The sequence below is a fragment of the Mizuhopecten yessoensis genome, unplaced genomic scaffold (genome assembly GCF_002113885.1).
Source record: "Mizuhopecten yessoensis strain PY_sf001 unplaced genomic scaffold, ASM211388v2 scaffold2347, whole genome shotgun sequence".
Taxonomy (NCBI): Eukaryota; Metazoa; Mollusca; class Bivalvia; order Pectinida; family Pectinidae; genus Mizuhopecten; species Mizuhopecten yessoensis.
The window spans coordinates 67,146-74,772 of NW_018404501.1; positions in this window are offsets into that span (position 1 = coordinate 67,146).

Consider the following 7,627-nt stretch of genomic DNA (forward strand, 5'->3'; position numbering starts at 1 on the left):
TGAAGACACCGTGTGTATTGGTCCTGATCGGAAGGCTTTCTTTAACAGTTTCATGTATAAATAACATATATCCGGTTTTGATGTCAACGGTACGGACCCAGTAACATGATGGGATATAGATTTCCTGTGCTTGTTGGCAGATCGGATGTCAAAGGTCCGCACATGTAGATAAGGAGGATTGGTTATTTTCCTAAGAAGGGCTATTTTTGGAATAATTGGAACAGCGAGTGGCATATTTTGTAATGTTTCAGTCACGGATTTCGTCGAGGAAAGCTAGCAGCTGATATAAGGATGCATTGACGATTATTCGTAGTTTGAATTAGACTGGACGGTATAATTACTGGTATAAGTGTTCGGGAGTACTGTAAGCTCCCTAGCTATTTATGGACGCGGAATTGAATAGATTTGTTCTTTTATGTCACATATCGTCATCCTCAACGTTAATGTGCTGGACAAGGCCGCGTCATGGATTTCTTTTGTATCACGGTTTTAATCAAACAGCGTTTTAAATCTTAATTCGAGCATTTACCTAACGAGATGAAACTAAGATGCAAGGCGCCATCAAAACAATTAAACACCTTATTTTTTATTTAGGGATGGCTAGAATTTGAATCATTGTGTTTTCCATCAAAAATGAAAAAATAAATGAAAGAGAAAAGAGAAACATGGCCATTATATAGATTAAGTACATGAAGCAGAAAGTGGCATGATATCATTGTCGCCAAAACATCGCAGCGCTGGTCGTCTTTTGCAATACGTCTTTGTTTCCAAAGGGTGTAGACCCCATTATCCTAATTAGAATGTTAGACGTGTGATGATGTCAGCGACGAATCAAGTTACTTGCATTATCAAATCTGTTCCCGTCCCTGATGAAGGACGTCTGAAGCCTATGTCTTCGTCTGTCGTCCATTTCTTAGGTATTCCAAACACTTTCCTTTGTTTGGTTTTCTGTTTCTCTAGCAATACAACAATACATTTCAGTGAAGGTTACTGGAAAATTACTCCAAAAAGTAAATGTTTCTATTTAGGGATTGACCTTCATTTTGAATGCGTATAAGCTTCATAAAGAATATGTGTGTTGCCTATTGCGTTCATACTACCGTATACGCCGTCAAAATGAAAGTCAATCCTTATGTTATACAAAGAAAAAAAGGCAATCAAAGCGATTGCTACCATGGTATCTACGGTAGCCGTGGTTGCTAGGATAATACAGTTCCAGGGAAACTACATCGTATCACTTCGAAATGTTTTATTAACTTGTATGAGTTGTATGAAGAGGTTTAAATTTTGATTACTGGTCACATGGCTTTAGTAGACCCTCAAATTATTCCACAAAATGAGCTTTCACTCTTGGGTTTGAAAAAACCCATTTGACGTGTGTTTTGATCTTCAAAATTTCTGGGAAAGTATAATTTGGCTTCTGAAGTTTCTAAATGTCAAGAGTCAACTGGACGGCCTATAGTCGTATCAAAATTATGAAGCTTTGTTGACATGTAACCTCTGATTGTTGAGCGTCCAGAATTTACCAAGTCGGGTTATGATTTGACAGGAGTTGACTGAAATGCCAATACATGCACTCATGCAAAACATATTTAGTCAATATTTGGGACTAGACAAAACCAATAGATATAATCTGAAATGATCCGCAAGTGGTCAATGTCGTATCAATTCGCTGTTTTGTCAAAACGATAATATCTTTTCATGGACATGATTAGCTATGAAGGACATGTGCAAAGTGTGAACAGCACAAAGACTCCAAAACGCTACAGATCTCACAGACGACTTGACAACACGGCAACGCGATACATTCTTCTCCACAAAGCGTGGCTAAACATACGGAGTTGCGCTAATACATGGAGTAGGTAAGAAGTGTTGGTACTGGCTTTCATCTTGGCCACGCCGTCAGATACACGACACTTAGAAACCTTTTATCAAACCCCAGTTACATCATATTCGGTCTACACGACATGAACATGGCTGAACATACATGACCGAGGGACTCATACAAAATCATTCTTTATCTATAATCCATCAGGAACTTGACAGTTTTCTGGTAAGGATGTGGAGGGCTTGACGGATCTGTGGCAGGTCCAAAGGTCCTTCAACAGTGACAGTCATCAGATACGTCGGTGCGCCGCGCACTTGAACACGTTCAGCGTAATATGGTTGACGTGCTGTATGATGTATGATGATCGAAGGTTCCATCTATATATAGATATATTACATAGAGCAGACATATATTTCTAAATAAGGTTTTGAAGACAAGTTTGTAGGACCCTCGTGCCAACCAGACGAGTTTCTCGAGTACATGGTCACTATAATGATTCCTGCGTAAAACATGCACTTTTACATTGTATGATGTTTTACGTCTTCCTCGATGTATGATGTGAGATGTAACATCCCTGTATCTAATTGGTCACAAGAAATCTGAAAATTAACAGGTTCGTTTCATGATTTTATATCTAGATGTCGTGTATTTTCAATTGCATTGAATTCGTCGCGGATGTAGCAAATAGATTAAGACTATTTTGGATTGTTGGAAAATGTGTGAATATGGGATAACATCGGAAAAGTATAAATCTAAACAACAACAGTATCTTTTTGTAACAAAAGTGATTTCTGTATTAAAGATTTAATCTTAAAATGTATTTGTTCCACGAAAGAAATATTTAATCTCTTCTATTTGCAATGTTCAACATTCTCTGGGGTTTAATGTACTTTAAAATGAATTTCAAATTTAATTCGTAACATTTCTATGCTGGTACCGACCAAATGATAAATATTCTGTCAGACCCGTATATACAGCCCGCATTCAATTGCAAACGGTTAACCCCCAAAACGAAACATTTTAAACAATTTTGCTGAAGTATGCACATTTTGGAAACTGAATCACACAGAACAAACTTTAGTGTCTCATTTCCCCCATCATCATCATTGAAATATTTCGGAGTCCATCTTTAAATATAACTTCCACAGTGATGTCATTTTGTTTACGTGTTAATCTGTCTGTGGGTGAATCATGGTTCGCTCCCTCCTCATTATGTAGATCATACTAAAGAGGCCGACTGGCTCACAGGTACACATAACTAGATATGTTTATGATCTCATGATCAAGTCAAAAGAAATATAATAGACCGGACGCCATGCAATACCATTAAAGAGGATCAAGCTGACAATGGAAGAAACGGAGCAGTATGCTGACAATAATACAGACTAGGAATTATAGAGAGTATGTCGGCCTGTCGCTGTACAATACCACTCGCTATTCATCAAGCAGGGGTAAATGAGCACTAAATTCCGCAATGGGTGATACATTTCTTTATTTATGCTGGTCTAATTCACTATTTGTATGTTTCTCATGCTGATAAACTGGTTTAAATCATTCTTATTTGGAATGCAGGAACAAACATAGAATCACATTCCAAAGCATGATTTTCCTCCAATAGAGACTCTTGCTTTTTCCCTTTTGTAGTTTATAGCCATGAGGCTTATTTGTACTTTCGAATTGTAAACGTTTTTTGAAAGCTAACAACCGTACAGTGTTCAAAGTGAATTGTGTAATTTAAGAACTAATGATTTTCAATGTAACAAAACATTACAGGCAATAATAGACTCGCTGCACTTTGTGGATTTGTTCAGTAAACAACCAGTTTCTGCACTCAAGCGTACGTTAAAATTGACGCAAGTACTGTAACCTAATAATTGTTCTGAAATAAAGACAAATATAAATGCATTATCATTCAGAATCACTGAAAAATATACACCACGTTTAATAAAAGCTGGTAATCTGGCTAAAGTGTCGACATGCCATGCATGTTAATAGATTTTTCAGATATAATATTTTTATAGAGTTTGAGATGTTAGCATGGTTATATAATTTTGAAGTCGCCAACAAGGGCGATACGTAGAGGAAGTCGAAGGAGGTTGCACTGCCAGATTTTCAAACGACACATTCTTGTACTTAAACTGTAAAATTAAATTATCACAACTAAAGGAAAGTGTGAAAACAATGGAACAATATAATTAGATGATAAACTAGAAACTCATTTAAATGTTTTAATCTTCAAGATCACTTTTCAAAATCAGAAAGGTGTGAATGTCCTGAACCCTGATCATTTCGTTTTATGTTACAGATGGCCGACGAAGTGCATTACCAAAATCGGCATGTCTTCAGCTTGACCATGTGGACTTAACACTCTCTGTCTTCAATGGACGTTTTTAAAACTTTCTCAAAAATCTATTGACGAGTAGCTTGTTCAGGCGATTACAACAAAGCATAGAAATAGCCGGCAAGAGTGGCGTTAAATCTGCCTTTAAATTAACCTTCCCCATCATGAGTTCGGCTATTTGAATGGACTATCCCAAAAGAGAAACTTATATCACTTCAAGGACTAAGTATGTTAATGTATGCGTGGGCTACAGACATCGGTATAAGACAATCGACCAGGGCAAGGTAATAACAAATCTACAAACAGGATGATAAACCCGATTCCTTAGTGTCATCAGTTGTCATGACAACATCAATCTCGATTGTCTATGTGTCTACGGCTATGATGAGTTTGCGCCTTATGTCCTGTGGTCGTCTGCTCAAGAATGCAGCTGAATCAGCGCTTTGATGATGTTCATTTTGTCAAACGAAAGCCTGATGATGTGTCGGATCCTGTCGCCACCTCTGGGGGATGTAAACAAATGACCATGATGAAGCGCCACCTAGTGTGTCCTTTTTTTCTATTTAGATATAAGGACTGCTGATTCGTTTGGTTTTCTATCTCTGAAGAGTCCATGACTCAGACTTAACCTTTCATTTATTCTGTATGAAAGTTTGTAGCATTACAAATGTGTTCGAGAACAAACATAACACATATAAGTTCTGTCTTTTTTCACAGTTTGTGATCATAACACAATAGTTGTAGTACAAGCGTAACCAAAAGTGTAAACAAACAATCCGGAAACACGTTTCTCTTTTGTTGATGACATTTTGACGAGAACTTGGCTATTCCCGTACGAAATTGTGTTCATGATATATATTTGTCTTATTGTTTCCATACTTTATAACGTTTTAGACGGAAATGAAATAACACGTTTCAAATCATTGCAAAAAGGTCAACACAGATGCAATCTTTAACCTACACTGTAAGTTAATACAATGTCCGCCATGCCCAACTCCCGTCGTCTAGAATAACTCGAATCTCTTTCCCGCATTCACAGTGACGTAAACCAGCATTATCGAGAGTACTTTTTTTTCTTTGTTGCCTCAATATGTAACAATTTTTTCTCTAATATCAACAAATATTTAAAAGTCAGTTTCGTGCTATGGGTCTGTACCTCTAGGTAAACATTACAGAGAATTTTAGAGAATGTTGTATTTAAAAAAGGGGAAGGACATGTAAAGATAAGTATTTAACTACTTTCAGATACGGTTAATAAATAATGCATAACAGGAAAAAACCTCATAAGCAGTTCATGACATTTCCACGAAATGCAGTTGGCATCCATATTGTCTATAAACCGCGTCTGAAAGAAGTTTATGCTAAAATAGTGATTTATATTTTACAATAAAATGTATATAAAGCCAGGCAGATACAATTTCTCAGACATATGGATTATATGGGATAGCCCAGATTTGTGCAGTTCATATGTTCACCAAGATCTCGTCGATCATATCAGCTCTCGAAGTTTCCATTCATAATAGAGGAAACACAAGTGATGGAATTAGTCATGTCAATATTTTGTAAATTGTCGATGTGAGTTCCGATTTGAAACTGACGTGATGTGAAGGTCGTTACTTCAACTGATTGACATATCATGTCTGATGAGGCCACTCCCACTTATTTTTGTATAGCAACGGCACGCCAACCAGCGGCGCCAAATAAGTGTATGAACATGTTGTTAACAAGAATCGCATAGTTTGTGAATATGGCTCGGCAGGCATGCTACATTGATAAAGAATTGAGATAATTTTGCTGCAAGAAACAGCAAAATTACGTTTTTGAAATTTTAGTTTTTATTTTATTTTAAAACTTAAGTAAAAAACTACTATCAATAAAGGGCTGAATCGTAATTAGGGTTAGGCGTCTGTTTTATCGACTGTTACATAATGTTTAAATGACAGCCTCTAAAAAAACCCTGAAAATTTGAATAACAAATTTATCCAGCATTCAAAACATCATATTTGTATAATCTTTATTGTACTAATTTCTGTCAAATCAAAAACAGTGGTTCGGAATTGTTCGTTAAGAAGAATTTTCTGGATGTGTAAGACGTTTCAGTTGTTGGCGTGTACAAGGTCGTAATGACCCTGGATGTGTATCTGAAATATGGCCTCGACATGTCACCAGCATGCCCACAACAGTAAAACATGCCAAGTGTAATGGGTTCCTCACATGTTCACGGGATTTACAGGGGGATTTATACTAACAGCTTAGCTTTGTATTTGTTGAATAGCATATCGAACGTCACCTAAATAAACCGAAAAACAATGGAATTCCGCTCTCAGCCACTTAAAGTAGTTACATGATCCTTACAAACACGCCATCATCATATAGGAGAAAACACGATTCTACAGAAACCTGGAATTTTCACAATAATGTGTCCCTTTGTGATTTGTAAATGAAATTTCATACATAAGTAATATTTAATATACGTCTCCTTCCGGGGCCAACCACGAGCGCTGTCACCAGGACATACGTCTCGGCTATTTATATGATCACATAATGCCCTGCAATTTCGGGCTTTATACAAAACTTTGGCACCTTCTTTATCTAATGCGTCTTTAAACTTGGACGATAATATCATAAACAGTTTTATCCTTTTTTTTCTGCTGCATTACCTCCTTAACACGAATCATTTGAAAGCTGTCGCACAATTTAAATATATAACCTTCTGTTAATGACATTTGAATCAAATGTGAAACAGCATTTGGTAGAGCGACATCACACTTCTTTATTAGCAGTTCATCGTCTTTGCCGTAGCTATGACCTACATGGTTTAAACTTCACACATATGATCCATGTATGATATAAGGGTAGAACGTGTTTACAGAAAGGTTTTACCATTTGTGAGTGGTAACCAAGTAACCAATAGGTGGTGTTGGAAATTATTTGAGTTTCAACATTTTAACGATGTCAAGTAAGCGGGAAAAGATATCAAAGGTGTCATGGTCCTTTACTATCACGGGCGTGATTGTCGATATAAACAGCTATTGGAAGATCAAAATAGGACAGTCTCGTTAAATATCAATGAAAAATGGCAATCATGAAAATCGATTTTTTTTAAATGGCAACAAAAATTGCATTTGTTAGATAAACATAGCCATTTATGAGGTACAATATATGTAGCAAGAAACCACATGTATGTAGTTTGGCATCAGTCTAACATTACTACATTTGAACAAAGCCATGCGTTTGATGTAGACGAACGTTTGTTTCTCTTTACGTCACGGGCAATTCATAAAACTAGATATATAACGTTGATAAGGTTTTTATATTCAATGTCGTGATTTCATTTCTCAATATAATATACTCGTTGAAGCTCAGAATAAGCTTAGTCTATCTGATATAAGTTATAATAAACCATCATTGGTTGAACATCCGTTTTACATCACATCTAAGAATATCTTATACTTGTA